This window comes from Triturus cristatus, chromosome 4_2, assembly GCF_964204655.1.
Source record: "Triturus cristatus chromosome 4_2, aTriCri1.1, whole genome shotgun sequence".
Classification (NCBI taxonomy): domain Eukaryota; kingdom Metazoa; phylum Chordata; class Amphibia; order Caudata; family Salamandridae; genus Triturus; species Triturus cristatus.
Window position 1 is genome coordinate 185,362,743 of NC_140586.1, and position 16,199 is coordinate 185,378,941.

Here is a 16,199-nt window from a genome sequence, read left to right on the forward strand (position 1 = left end):
CCTTGCAGACATTCTCTGAGGAGCACCACCATTTCAGAGAATGTAGAGCGTGTTGGGACAGATGAATCTTGTCCTCCCCAACGCCCCCGCCTCTGGTCCCATTGATCCTCCAGACATTCCTGCAGAGGCCTCATATGCAGACGTGCATTGGGGGTGAGAAAGATGCATGAAGCCATCGACCCCAGTAAAGAGGACACCGTCCTCACTGCAGGAGAGTGGGCTGAGAGGAGGTGCAGGGCCTTTCAACGGATAGATCAAAGTATTGACTGAGGCCCCCAAGTACTGGAGACACTTTAGACACTGCACAGGGATCGGCATTGACTTCGTCATGTTGATGTGCAGTTCCAGGCGATGAAGCAAGGCAGCTGTCCTGTTGAAATGACACTGGGCTTCCTGGTACGTGGAAGCTTTGATCAGCCAATCGTCCAGGTATGGATACACAAACACTTTGTTCTTCCGCAAGTGTGCTGCCACCACTGCCATGCACTTGGAGAACGTCCTTGGTGCAGACTTCAGACCAAACGGGAGTACTGTATACTGGTAATGGTTGTTGCCTACCAGAAACCTCAGGAACTTGCGATGCTTTCGTGCGATCAGCACATGAAAGTAAGCGTCCTGCAGATCTATGGCGCACAGCCAGTCTCCTCGATGCAACTGAGGGTAAATCTGATGCAGGGACAACATACGGAACTTTTCTCTGCGGATCCACTTGTTTGCTTGACGCAGATCTACAATAGGCCTGAACTCGTTCTTGTCCTTTTTACTGACGAGAAAGAACCTTGAGTAAAGACCTTTTCCTTTTTGCCTCAAAGGAACAGTCTCTATCGCCTTCTTCTTTAACAGAATGTCCGCCTCCCACTGGAGCTCTCGCACCATGTAGGGAGAGCGCACTGGTGGGATCTGTGGAGGCGGGCTGGTGAAACGAAGACTGTACCCATTGCAAACAATATTCAGCACCCAATTGTCCTGAGTTATTGTTCTCCACTCTGCCAGGTAGTATTGAATACTTCCCCCCACCGGAGCGGGTAACGGATGAGGGGGAAGTGACCTTTCAGGGCTTCGACACAGCCGGGCCTTTGTTCCCCGAGGAGGATTGATGCTGTCCTCTGCCCCTCTGGCGCTTTTGAAAGGACTGCCTCGGGAACTGTTGTTGTTGCTGGTTTTGTTGTTGACCAGACTGACGCCCTTGGCCGCGTTGTTTAGAATAACGCCTGCCATAGGAACGGAATGATCTCTTCTTTTCCTTGGGTTTTTCCAACCCTACGGCCTTCAGGGTTTCTGCTTCGGCCTTCATGCGGGCCATTTCGTCATCCGCATGAGACCCGAACAACGTCGTGCCAGAGAAAGGTAAGTTAGCAATCTTTTGCTGCGCTTCAGGCTTTAGAGAGGTAAGTCTCGGCCAGGAATGTCTCCTCATGTGTACTCCATGACAGTACCCATGGGCCGCCAGGAATGACACATCCCCCGCTGCACTGATGATCTGGTTGGAGACCATCATGCCCTCATTCAACACCTCCTGGAAGTCTTCCCGTTTATCCCTAGGCAGGGAGTCAGCAAACTGTTGCAGGGAGTCCCATAATGATCGGTCATAGCGACCCAGCAGAGCGGAGGCGCTAGCAGCCTTCATAGTCGTGGCCGACGTGGAGCACATCCTCCTCCCCAAGGAGTCCATCTTGCGACTCTCCTTATCCGGAGGAGCTGTTGAAGAGGGCGTCGTGGAATGTTGTTTCCTAGCCGCAACCACAATGACAGAATCCGGGGTAGGGTCCACCCTGAGGAACGCCGGGTCCGAATCAGGGGCCCTGTACTTCTTCTGCAACCTTGAGGGAGCAGACTTCACCACGGCTGGTGTCAAGAAGACCTCCATGGCTGGTTCCTCCAGACCTGGAACCAAAGGGAGGAGGGGGCGTGATAGATGCGCCTTGTGTAATGTCTCGAATATCACAGAGGTAGGGGGAACTGGTACTGTCACTGAGATTCCCAATTTTGCCGCCCCTCTCATCAGTACATCTTGGAAAGTGGCAATATCATCCACTGGCGAGATTCTAGCAGGCAGTGTTTCCGATAACGTGGGGGAAAGCCGTCCAGTGCCAGAAGAGTCCGTATACCTCGTGCCTCTGGATCGAGATCTATACCTCCGTCGTCCATGCCTTGTGTGAGTGGACGATCTGTGTCTGCTCCGTGACCTCCGGCGAGATCTAGAGCGTGATCTCAGTCTGCGTGGGGTCTTAGGAGCCACTGGCAGCCGAGGAGAAGGCGGGAGCTGTGGCACCGGAGGCGGTGGTAGCGGAGGTGGCGTAGGTTGCTTAGGAGGCGCCACTGGGGCTGGGGGTCAGGTGGAGGAGGAGGAGGAGGAGGAGGCGTAGGAGGCTTCTGAGGCCGCGGCTGAGGGGGAGGCTGCGGTTCAGGCTGAGGTTGCGGCCGCGGTAGAGGCAGTGGCAGGGGGTCCATTGGAGACTCTCTCCGTCCATCACCCCTTGCAGGGGAACCCAGACTAGCTCTGTCCGGACTTCCGTCCACCTTTCTCTTCTTTGCGGGTCTACCCCGTGAAGAGGCTGAAGTGAACGAGGGAGAGCGTCCTCCTCTCCTAGATCCACGACTGGATATCGTAATCACTGAAGAAGTGTTACCAGGTGATCTCGTCCTCGATGTCGAACTGTGCGTCGACCTCGTACGGCTTCTCCTCGACGTTGAACGCAAACGGCGTCCCCTCGACGTCGAACGGCGTCCCCTGTCTTTCCTCGACGTCGAGCGCCTTCGTCTCGCCGGCGAGCCTCTCGACGTCGACGGTGAGCGATGTCGCCTCGACGGCGATCTCCTTCGCGTCGACGGCGATCTCCTTCGTCTCGACGGCCTTCGCCGGTGTCTCGGCGTCGATGTCGTCGACGTCGATCTATGAGGCGAAGGAGACAAGCGGGTTCGCCTCGACGGCGAGCGGCGCTGTCAGCGGGGCGCAGTACGACGTCGATGGTGTGTCGACGTCGACTGTGAAGTCTTCGACGGCGACCTAGTCCTAGGTCTCGCCGGCCCCTCTCTCGACGTCGAACGTCGAGGACGCGGAGATCCAGAGCCCTGGAGCGACGGCGAACACACCGGTGCTGTACCTCTCGCCGTCTACGTCGTCGTCCTCGACGTCGAACGGGATCTTCCAGCCGGTAGGCGTCGTTTCTGCTCCTTTTTCTGCCCGGAGGTCCCTCCAGTGGCTGAAGCATGGGCAGAGGATGGGGAAGGAGATCCTCCATGCCCAGAGGTCCCACCTGTTCTCTGCTCTTCCTGTCCCTGAAGGCGAATCTTCTCTCTGTCCCACAGGGTCCTCTTGGAGAAGGCCTTGCAGATGTCACATGTAGCAGGGACATGTGAAGATGATAAGCAGAGAATACAGACATCATGTGGGTCCGTCTTGGCCATTTTCCTCCCACACTCAGGGCATTTATCAAATAAAGCCATGTTAATTAAAATAGAGTGGGTCAAACTGCACCAAACTACAGGATGCAGCAGAGAAAGGCTCTAGACGTCGAATGAACAAACTTATCTTCAAAAAAACAATTTTTAGTCCAAAAAATCCACCCAAAAGGGTAGAGCTCAATGCTCCCGGGTCCTGCTAGCAGGAGCCGGAAAAAAGAACTGAAAGTAACTTGCTTTGGCTGTGCATCCTGGGATACCGGGGGTCTCTGGAGAGTTCCTTAAAGGCACGGTATCCTTTTAGCAGACACATAATGACAGCCTATAGGGCTTGTCTGTCTACCCCTTCCTCTCTATTGTTTAAAGGGATTTTGGTGAAGGGAGTGTGATACAATAAAGGAACACGTCAGATGTGAATAAAAATGACATTTAAACTTTATTTTGGCTTTTGTGTTCACTTCAGATGAAGTGCTGGCCAGTGCAGCCATATTGTTATTAGGCTGTATTATTTTGTCTGTCTCTTAAGTGTCTTTGCAGGTTTGCAAATGCAGGACAGCTTAAGAGATATTTTGATTGCTCCGGGGTCCCCGCACATGGGCGGGACTATTCATAGATTATGACTATACACAGAGATCCCCTACTACAGAACTTGGGCCTTATACGGCAGAGCTCCTAGGACCAGGGGGGACACTCTAGGGAAGATCTGTGCCAGAGACATAAACATGTCCCACTCCTGAGAGCCTTAGACAGCAAGATGCTACACAGGAAGGAGGGGATGCCAATGGTTCCCACAGGACCTATTGGGAGGAAGGACTCTGTTACATTGAGGACAGAGATACCAAACCCATTGCTGCTAGGAGAGTGGAAGTGCCTCAGTATGTATAGAAAGTTCATACATACTTTGGCCTTTCACATCCCCTTAGCTGGGCATCTAGGGCAGACACAAACATGGAGTAGATTAGTTGCCCACTTCTACTGGCCAAATATGTCCCAGAAAGTGAAGGGGTTTTGTAGCTCCTGTGTTACCTTTCAAGCCAGTAGCAAGACAGGTAGCAAACTAAAGGTCCACTTAAGTCCACTTCCAGAGGATGGGGGACCCTTTGAAAAGGAAGAGATTGACATTGCTGGTCCCCCTGACCCTCAAACAGCTTCAGGGAACAGGTTTATTCTGGTGGTAGTGGATCATGCCACTGGGTATCCTGAGGCAATTCTCCTTAGAACTGTCACTGCTCCTGCAGTTGCCTGGGCCCTTTTAAGTATTTTTTACAAGAGTGATTTTCTCCAAAGAGGTGGTTTCAGACAGAGGTAGTAACTTCTTCTCTGCTTCCCTGAAAGCCATGTGGGCTGAGTGTGGGGTGACGTACAAGTACACTACCCAATATCCCTCTCAAAACAATGGCCTTGTTGGGAGGTTCAACAAGACCACGAAAGATATGATCATGGGACTCCCTGAAAAACTCAGAATGGGTTGTCCTGTTGCCATATATGCTTTTTGCCTACAGAGAGGTGCCACAGAAGGGAGGAGGCTTTAGTTCCTTTAAGGATCTGTTTGCCCATCCTGTTAGAGATTCTCTAAGTCAGGTAAGGGATGGCTTGGAGAAGCCTCTCAATAAGCCCAAACTGGACATAGTAGACTATGTGCTAGGCCTTCGTCCAGGACAGCAGAGTATATAAAAAAGTAAGTCAGGCGCTACAGAATCAATGGCTTGACCAAAAGGCTACACCGGTTGAGTTTCAGCAAGGGCAGAATGAACGGGTTTTCGAATCCACTCACCCCCCCATCACAGATCTGGGTTTAATCCATTGTTCTTTTGTTCACTATGCCACCCCAGTTTGGACCAAAGCATATGCAAACGGTCTTGATCCAGGCCCGAACTGCAATGCCAGGTCATCCCTCGACCGCAAACAAGGATCCTGGGACCAGTTTCGTGGTTTCTCCCTCATCAGCCAGGCTAGCTTGAATCCAGTAGCACAGCAAGCAAGAGACCCATGTCTAGGCATACCCTTGGCCACTTTGGGCAAACAAGCTGATGGACGGAGTGCTGAAACGTTTCAACCACTCACCCTCAGTCACAGTTCTGGGTTTAAGCCATCATTCTTTTGCTCACAATGCCACCCCAGTTTGGACCCAGCCATATGCAAATCAACCTTGACCCGACTCCTCATGGGAACAGTCCAGCCCGAACTGCCAGGCAAGGTCCTCCATGGACTGGAAATAAGCATGCTGGGACCGGTTTCAGAGTTTCACCCCTCATCAGCCAGGCTAGCTTGAATCCAGTGGCACAGCGAGCAAGGGACCCACGTCTGGGCATACCCTTGGCCACTTATGGCAAACACAACAAGTTGATGGACGGCGTGCTGAAACTTTTCAACCATTCACCCCCAGTCTTGGGGGGGGGGGGGTTTGAAAAGTTTCAGCACTCCGTCCATCATCTTGTGGTATCCGTAGTCCTGTTACTAAGACATTGCAAGTGATCAGGAAGCCATTTTAAACATATGTAGTGGGCACTTGTCTTTACAAGTTACCCAGCTACATAATGGCTTAACTGAAAAAAATTGTGTCTGGTAGCAAACAACTCGTCTCAATAAATCTATCCTGATGTCAATATCAGATTTATTGTGCCTTGCACCCAAGGGCACCATAGGGGTGCCCCCCTGAAAACCTACTAGTTCTATAGTGTTGGCTGACTGGTATCGTCCGGCTTGCCACCACAGACAAGTTTCTGACCACGTCCTGTTGGTGAGAGCCCGCACTCTCAGAGGCCAGAAACAATGCCCGCTCCGGAGGAAGGTGTCCACACCTCCACCAGCAGGATGGCTAGTGATTTAACATATCAAGGACTATGGCTTCAAAGCCTCTGCCGCCTTTGATATGCAGCACTGGCTTCCACCCAGACCTGGGGAACATCATCCCCTGGGGCCCATTAAGCACCAGAGCAGGCGGGAAATTAGCTAGTCAGAATGTGTGTCACACTTACAGGCTAATTGGGACGAAAGGATGAATGAATGAGTATCAATATTGGCATTCTTGGTGGTTTCTTGTTTATTGGCCTGCCCTTACTGATTAAAGGCCAAACCCTTTTGTGATTTGCAGTTAAGAGCGGGTGCTGACTCGCAAGGTTGTTTTGGTTTCACACTGAAGGTGGTGGTGTGTGTCTGGATACGTAATCATTGGACACAGTGCAGTCCTTTGTGTGGTAATTGTCTGGGGATGACGGAACAGGACGCTTTCTCACACACTGAGGATCACATTAAATAATACTCCAGACCTCTTCTCCTCAGTCTCTCTAAATACCAATGCAAAACAACTCAATGAATCTGATAAACTTATCAGGTTAAAAAAGAAACAAATCAGGACTGAACTGGACACTTTCTTTTAGAACATTTAAAGGCAGGCACAGTCCCTGCTGAATTACAGATACGTAATATTCCAGTAATTTTTACTGAAGATGCTACTTACAAGAAAGGGTACAGCTGCATAGGTACTAAATGCAGTAGAGATTTTTTTTTTTTTAATCTTTTTATTAACAAAACTGGTGGAGCAGTCAATGCGTACAATCAGGTCATGAAATACATGTACAGTACATCAACGCCAGCAACAGGTTGTTTCGATCATTAGAACTGTGAGAAAGAGTAGCTAGGATTGTAGAAATACTTATCAAGGAGTCAATGGTTCGTCAAGGGGGGGCACATTGGGGGGTTCACATAAGTTGCCACAATAGTTATTCCATTTTATCCAGATCGCGATCTATTTTCGGGGACAGCCACGTGACACATACACAGTTTTTTCTCTTATCATACATCAGTCCATTACGGTTTTCCATTCGGCAAGCGTCGGTGGTGTTGTTGCTCCCCATAGGCGAGCGATATTCCGCTTAGCCACCATCTGGCCAAGTGTTGACCAGAGTTTGCCTGTGGTGTTGAGATCCGTCGGTTCCCATACATTTAGAAGACACCTTTTGGCTTCAAGTCGTAGTTCAACCCCCAAACATCACTCATACATTTATGTACCTCCTTCCAGTATGCATGGATCAAAGGACACTCCCAAATAATGTGGAGGAAGGATCCCTCCTGGCCACAGTTCCTTCTATATATCCCTTCTTTGCTCCTACCCATGAGAACCAGTCTGGGACCAGAGAGATATATACAATGTAGGATTTTTATTTGAACCAACCTAAGTTTTGCTGAGATGGCCACCTCCTTCGGCTAGGTGAGTGCCTCCTGCCATTCTTCGTCATCTAGTTCCAGGCCGTCTCGCCCCCACTTCTCCCGTAGTGCCTTTAGAGGATCTGGGGTATTGCGTATAAGTTTCTTGTATGTGAGTGAGATAGCTTTCTCGGATAAGTGACCGTCCAGCAACCTATCCTCAAGTGGGGAGGACTCTGGTAGGTCGGAGCCGGCTGGATTGTTAGTCTGGAGGGAATGTCTGACCTGTACGTATCGTAAATATTCTGAGTCAGCTAACTCGTGTGTCTGTTATAGTGCGGCGAAGGTAATCATCCCGTTGCGTTCCCAAAGGTCCCCAATGCGTGAGAGTCCGATTAGGTCCCATTTATCTAACACCTTAGAGCGTCCCAGCGTGCCCAGGGCTTCAGAGTCCCATAGTGGGGTGGCAAGTGTGAGTCGGGTTCCCCACCCTAAAGTGCGGTTTGCCGTGTGCCAGATTTGCACTGAGAGCTGTGTGGGACCTGTAAGAGGGAATTTGTTTGGTCTGGAGTATATTGCTCTTGTGTAGCTACCACACGGGAGTATCCACCTGTCCATCTTGTATCCTGGGTCCTTATCCCCACGGTAAACACCCTGGTTTATGGCTGCGAGGTGAGCTGCTCAATATTATTTCCTGATATCTGGGAGTGCAATACCGCCGTCGTACCAGCCAAGTGTCAATTTCTGGAGCGATATACGCGTTTACCACCCTAGAGTAGGGCTCTCTGGGTGGATTCGATGTCTTTGAAATATTTTTGCGGTACTGGGTCCGGGAAATTCTGAAGGGCATAAAGGAAAAGAGGCAGTGCCATCATTTTAAAGCGGGCGGCACGACCCAACAAAGATATCAGAAGCGTCTTCCAAGCAGCAGTGTCCCTCTTGAACCGCTGTAAAGGTGGGAGGAGGTTTCTGTCATAACGGAGCTTGGGATCCGTGGAGATGAAGATGCCCAAATATGTGAATCCGTCCATTACTGTTTGAATTGGGCAGCCATTCGGGACCCTTGGGGGGGCTACCGTGCAGGACATAGATCTGTGATTTGCTCCAGTTGATTCTATAGCCAGAGTTTCTTCGGAAACTCGTAAAGATATCAAGGACCACTGTCAATGATTTCTGAGGGGAAGCCAGATACAGGAGGATGTCGTCTGCATATAGGGAGATGCGATCCTCCCAATCAGCTGTCCACCTAAGTCCCCTAATGGATGTGTCTCTCCGTATCCAGGCCGCCAGCGGCTCAAGGGAACGTGCAAAAAGCAATGGCGAGAGGGGGCACCCCTGTCGTATCCCTCTTTCAAGGGTAAAGATGGATGATATTTTGTTATTGACTACCACTTGTGCCAGCGGTTCGCTATAGAGGAGTCACACCCATCCTATGAAGTTGGGTCCAAAACCTAGCTTTCGCAGAACTGCCATTAGGTATGTTCACTCTAGAGTGTCGAAAGCCATTGTTGCGTCCAACGATACCACAATGGCATCCTCCTGAATGGAGGCGTGTCGCCCCAGAACCCCTTGAAGTCTTCTAAGATTAAGCGCGGTATTTCTGTGCGGCATGAAGCCCGATAGGTCAGGGTGCACTAGTGTGGTAATCACTCGCCGCAGCCGAAGTGCCAACAGCTTCCCAAGGATTTTTGGTTCAGCGTTAAGTAAGGAGATGGGCCTATACGAGATACAGTCCAGTTTAGGTTTCCCTGCTTTGGGAATAGCCATCAACGTGGCGATACGCTGATCTCGTGGGAGTTTGCCCATGCCCCTACTGTCTTCAAGCATGCTTTTTAGGTCTCGCCTAGCTATTGCGTTTACGCAATCGCTATGCAAGACTCTAGTAAGAGGGGCATTTCAAAGTGCTCCCAAAAGTGGATTGCATGGCGAGCACGCGCACAATCACGTGCATCGTGCCGCCATGCAATCCGTTTGGGGAAGCGCTTCAGCCCACTGGCGCGTGTACGTGTAGCCACAGCCTCGGCATCATACTTCAAAGTGTCAGCTCCCCCGCCTGGAATGCACTTCCCCGCCCCTGCCACAGCATGCTGAGAGATTGTTTCCTCATGGCACCTCTCACAACTGTCCCTCCCCCACCACAGGGCTAGTCTCACAGACTCATTGCCATCCATCAATTTCACTTTCCTGCCCATGTTCTCTTTGCCTTTCAGCACACAGCCCGCCCTCCCCCCTCCGTGTTTTCTTGCAGCTTTGCCCAGATCTGAGTCTCAAACAACCAAAATAATAAGTTTGCCCTGCACGCTTTCTGCACTTACAAAGATAACATATGCCGCGCTCATTCCCTTTTCATCCTTCTAAGGTCGATAACATTAGCTCCATTAATTCTGCGTCTAAGGATTTTAATAACCATATGTTTTCTTGCAACTTTAGGCACTTCACACACACACACAGCCCCACTGCTCACACACACAGGCATCAAGGCAGCAACAGAATGCTCTGAGCCCCACCAGTGTTTGCCACACACACATGCCTCTCGCATCTCGTGTTTTCTTCCAGCTTTGGCCCGTGTTCTTTGCCTTTCAGCACTCTGCTTCCCCATAACCACCATTTAACTAACATCCTGCCACACTCATTCCATTTTCATCCTCGCTTTCACTTTCATGCCCGTGTTCTCTTTGCCTTTCAGCACACAGCTTCTCCGTAGCCACCATTTAACGACCATCCTGCCACACTCATTCCATTTTCATCCTCGCTTTCACTTTCATGCCGTGTTCTCTTTGCCTTTCAGCACACAGCTTCTCCGTAGCCACCATTTAACGACCATTCTGCCGTAAACACCATTCAACTACCATCCTTTTAGTTAAAATAAAAGAATTGCCTCTAAGAGTTTAAGGAACCATAGAAATACAAGGCAAGGCAGCAACAGAACGCTCTGAGCCCCACCAGTGTTTGCCACACACACATGCCTCTCGCCTATCTCTCCCCCCGCCCTCCCCCCTCCGTGTTTTCTTGCAGCTTTGCCCAGATCTGAGTCTCAAACAAACAAAATAATAAGTTTGCCCTGCACGCTTTCTGCGCTTACAAAGTTAACATAGGCCGCGCTCATTCCCTTTTCATCCTTCTAAGGTCGATAACATTAGCTCCATTAATTCTGCGTCTAAGGATTTAAATAACCATATGTTTTTTTGCAACTTTAGGCACTTCACACACACAGCCCCACTGCTCACACACACAGGCATCAAGGCAACAACAGAATGCTCTGAGCCCCACCAGTGTTTGCCACACACACATGCCTCTCGCATCTCGTGTTTTCTTCCAGCTGTGGCCCGTGTTCACTTTGCCTTTCAGCACTCAGCTTCCCCGTAACCACCATTTAACTAACATCCTACCACACTCATTCCATTTTCATCCTCGCTTTCACTTTCATGCCCGTGTTCTCTTTGCCTTTCAGCACACAGCTTCTCCGTAGCCACCATTTAACGACCATCCTGCCGTAAACACCATTTAACTACCATCCTTTTAGTTAACATAAAAGAATTGCCTCTAAGGTTTTAAGGAACCATAGAAATACAAGGCAAGGCAGCAACAGAACGCTCTGAGCCCCACCAGTGTTTGCCACACACACATGCCTCTCGCCTATCTCTCCCCCGCCCTCCCCCTCCGTGTTTTCTTGCAGCTTTGCCCAGATCTGAGTCTCAAACAAACAAAATAATAAGTTTGCCCTGCACGCTTTCTGCGCTTACAAAGTTAACATATGCCGTGCTCATTCCCTTTTCATCCTTCTAAGGTCGATAACATTAGCTCCATTAATTCTGCGTCTAAGGATTTAAATAACCATATGTTTTCTTGCAACTTTAGGCACTTCACACACACAGCCCCACTGCTCACACACACAGGCATCAAGGCAGCTACAGAATGCTCTGAGCCCCACCAGTGTTTGCCCCACACACATGCCTCTCGCATCTCGTGTTTTCTTCCAGCTTCGGCCCGTGTTCTCTTTGCCTTTCAGCACTCAGCTTCCCCGTAGCCACCATTTAACGACCATCCTGCCACACTCATTCCATTTTCATCCTCGCTTTCACTTTCATGCCCGTTTTCTCTTTGCCTTTCAGCACTCAGCTTCCCCGTAGCCACCATTTAATGACCATCCTGCCACACTCATTTCATTTTCATCCTCGCTTTCACTTTCATGCCTGTGTTCTCTTTGCCTTTCAGCACACAGCTTCTCCGTAGCCACCATTTAACGACCATCCTGCCGTAAACACCATTTAACTACCACCCTTTTAGTTAAAATAAAAGAATTGCCTCTAAGGGTTTAAGGAACCATAGAAATACAAGGCAAGGCAGCAACAGAACGCTCTGAGGCCCACCAGTGTTTGCCACACACACATGCCTCTCACCTATCTCTCCCCCGCCCTCCCCCTCCGTGTTTTCTTGCAGCTTTGCCCAGATCGGAGTCTCAAACAACCAAAATAATAAGTTTGCCCTGCACGCTTTCTGCGCTTACAAAGTTAACATATGCCGCGCTCATTCCCTTTTCATCCTTTAAAGGTCGATAACATTAGCTCCATTAATTCTGCGTCTAAGGATTTAAATAACCATATGTTTTCTTGCAACTTTAGGCACTTCACACACACATCCCCACTGCTCACACACACAGGCACTAATCACACACACCCCTGCGTCTCAAACAACCCAAAAAAATAGTTTACCCTGCACGCTTTCTGCGTTTACAAACTTAACATAGGCCGCGCTCATTCCCTTTTCATCCTTCTAAGGTCGATAACATGAGCTCCATTAATTCTGTGTCTAAGGATTTAAGTTACCATATGTTTTTGTGTAGCTTTGCCCAGATCTATGTGTCACGCGCCCCAACAGTGTTTGCCACACACACATGCCTCTCGCCTATCTCTCAACCGCCCTCCCCCGCCGTGTTTTCTTGCAGCTTTGCCCAGATCTGAGCCTCAAACAACCAAAATAATAAGTTTACCCTGCATGCTTTCTGTGCTTACAAACTTAACGATTGCCATTATAATTTACATTAACTTTTATTTAAGTATTAATTATTTGCAAAAATTAAAAGCCATTGTTATTTGTAATATCAATACATCTAAGTCACGTAAATACAACACATATTGCATTACAAATGCTATAGGTGTCACATTTGCAACAGTTAAAACTATTGACATTGTACATGAGAAAGCTAGTAATTTCAATATTTTCAATACCAACACAAATAAAAATTAGTCAATTTACAATACAAAAAGCTCAAACTTTCCTAATGCGAGACCTATTGCATTGCAAATGATTGTTAAATAGGGGGCCAATTTGTCAGGTCTAAGCTTATAAAGTTCGATTGGCAGGGTATTAGGGCCTAGAGCTTTCCCTGGTTTTAATGCTCTGATCGCCGCGGCTATCTCATCTGTCGTGAAAGGACTCTCTAACACCTCTGCTTCAGAGTCAGAAAGGGTGGGCAGTTGGATGTCTGCCAGGAGGGCTATGGAGTCCTCTTCCGGGAGAGCCGAGCTGCTTCGGTAAACTTGTGCAAAGTGGGTGGCGAACTCCTGTACTATATCATGGGGTTCTGCTAACATAGCACCCGTAGCACTCTTAAGCTCTGGGACCAACCTATTTGCCCTTTCCTTCCTGTCCAACGAGGCAATTCATTTGCATGCTTTATCCCCTTGATCGTACAGGCGACCGTCCTTATCTCTTGCTAGGATTTTGGCCGCCTCTGTTGTTAATGCTCTGTATTCGGCTTCTTTGAGCTGCAGTCTGTGGAGAGTGGCCTTGTCACCTCATTCTTGTGCCTCCTCTTCGAGTCGAAGCAGGTCGCGCTCACATGTGACAATCTGCTTGGTGTTTTCTTTACGTAGCCCAGCTATGGCTGAGCGGGCGTTGCCCTGATCACTGTTTTGAACGCTTCCCAAAGGGTGGAAGGAGAATGTACTGTGCCGTCATTTTCCTGAAAATACTGATCGATGTTTTGGGTTAGTGTAGTTTTAACCTCCGGATTGCGGAGATACCACGGGTTGATGGGCGCTATACACCCCACCCTTCTTTCCTCAATAGTGAGGTGTACCCATAGGGGAGAATGGTCCGATATACCACTCGCCAAATGTCTAATTTCTTGTATAATAGTGTTGTATTGTAAGGGCAAAAGGATATAGTCTTTCTAGAGGATGTCTGATGGGACCCCGAAAAGAAGGTATACTGTTGGAGGTGTGGATGGTCAGTGAGGCCAAATGCCTCTGTGAGGGTGGGAAGCCACGTGTGGCCCGGGGTTGTTGTCTCGGGGCGGATGGCGGTCTAGAACTCCCGATATAACCGCATTAAAGTCCCCACCCAGTATGAGGTGTCCTTCAGGGAGGGAGAGCAAGAGCGTCCCTAAGTCTTTATATGATTGGGCTTGAAGACCTGGTGGGATATAGACTGCCAGTAGTGTTAAGGTTTGCCCTTCCCATTGTCCCAAGACCCCAGCGAATCTCCCGGGTGGATCGTCCCATGTGTGTGTAATACTGAATGGGAACGTGCGTCTAAAAAGGATACCTACTCCACGGGAACCGGAGGTGAAGCCAGCATGCGTTACCATAGTGTATCCCCACCTGTTTAAAGCCTTACAGGAGTTACCAATTAGGTGGGTCTCTTGGAGCAAGGCGAAGTCAGGGGACTGACGCTTTATGTATTGAAGCACTATGCTTCGTTTGACCTTATCCCCAAGCCCATTGACGTTCCAACTGATGAGTTTCAAACTTCTATCCCACTTCATAATCGCTGTCAAAAATCATCCAGGCATTGCCATGCCCGTGAGTGATGTAGAACAACCAGAGCGTGTGATGCCAGTTTCCGCATGACCAAAATTCCACCCTCATAACCTCCCCCTGTAATAATAGGAGCGATTAAATTGACTAACAGTAACATTCATCACCCCAAGCCGAGCCCCCCCTCCCTGCTACCCTGCCACGTTGGTTTGAAACTACCCACATCCCCAACTAGCAGAGTGCCTATCGCCCCAAGAACAAACCAAACAATTGATGAGGGGAAAAAGGTGCAAGCACCGACTCCGGTCACCCAGGGAAAGCCCCCACCCCTATGCCAACTCATAGAGGGGAACAATAAACCAAGTGTCAAATAGGAGCAATCCCACATCACCCAATACAATGCGACCCCTACCCGCCCCACCATCCTGGGAGCATATAGATTACGGTTCACTGGAGCTGTGCCACTGGAGAAGGAGGACAGAGTTCAGCACGGTCAGTCTCTTTGAGCCATACGCCTCCCCGGGCTACTGGACCTTGACCTCCAGGAGCGCTGGCTCTGTTTGTCAACATCGGATCTGCTGTCCGCCGACCCCGGCGATCGGACGCGGGTGTTTTTCCAGCCACTACTCACAGCTGTCGGCGATTTCCGAGTAGCCACCCGATCCAACCAGTCTTGCACTTCCAAGGGGGCCGTGAAGAAAAGGGATTTGCCGTCCAATATGACTGAGTTTTGCTGGGAAAAACATCATATATTTAATCCCGCGTTCTTGGAGCTCCCGCTTGACCCCGTCAAAGGAGCGCCGCTCCCGCTGGACCTTGAGCGTGAAGTCGGGAAAGAATCTTACTGTCGCATTTTCATAGAGAAGATCTCCTTGCACACGGGCAGCCTGCAGGATCGAGTCACGGACCCTATCGTTGAGAATTCTAGCAATTATGGTCCTGGGTGCTGCTCCCGGTTTGGGCTTGGGCATTGGGGCCCGGTGTGCTCGTTCGATTGTGAATAGAGAGGAGAGCCGCTTCAGTTTGAGGTGGTTTAGGAGTAAGTCCTCCAGGAAGAGGTCCATACTAGGCCCCTCCGAGCCTTTCTGGACCCCAACTACCCTGATGTTGTTACGCCGGGCCCTTCCCTCCTGATCCTCGAGCCAGAGTGCCATCTGCCGGTGTTGGCGTACCAATTGATGTACCCGCTCCTCAAGCTTCTTTGTGGAGACCTGGAGTTCCTGAACATTTTTTTCTGTGACTTTGACTCTATCCGTGGTTTTGTTCATGTCAGCTCGCAACAAGTTCATCTCAATGGAGACTTTATCAATTTTAGTCTCGAGTGTGGCACCCAGCACCTGGATGGACGCCATGATAGAGGTGAGGGACGGTTAATTCTCAACAGTATTTCCGCCTTGAGCTCCCTCTTCAGCGGTGTTGTGTTTGGGGACTGCATATTTATTGAGTTTGTCTGAACCGCTGCGCTGGTCTTGGGTTTCATTGTGAGAGCAATTGTGCCCAGCAGGTGTACTATGTCATCGCCGTCACAGAGATCAAGTCTTAACAATGGTGCGGGCTCGTGCCACACTCCGCACCTTGAGAAAGAAGAGGTGCGACAGACACAATTCCAGGGGGACCCAACAGTAGGAAATAGAATATCCTGTCCGTCTGCTGTGTGGGCGGTGTATGCAAACTAGGTCTAATGAAAAGGTATCCGTATTTGGCCGACCACGGCCTGGCTGCCCCTGGGTCATGGAAAGATCTATTCCCTCGCTTCAGACGCCGCCAGGGTTGCAATCTTGCATGGCAGTGTTTTCAATGCAGAGGGGCCGGGTCCGTGACACACCTTCCCCCTCAGTTCCTGGGTAACACCTGTATGACCCCTCTCCACAAAGCGCAGGGCCAGGCACA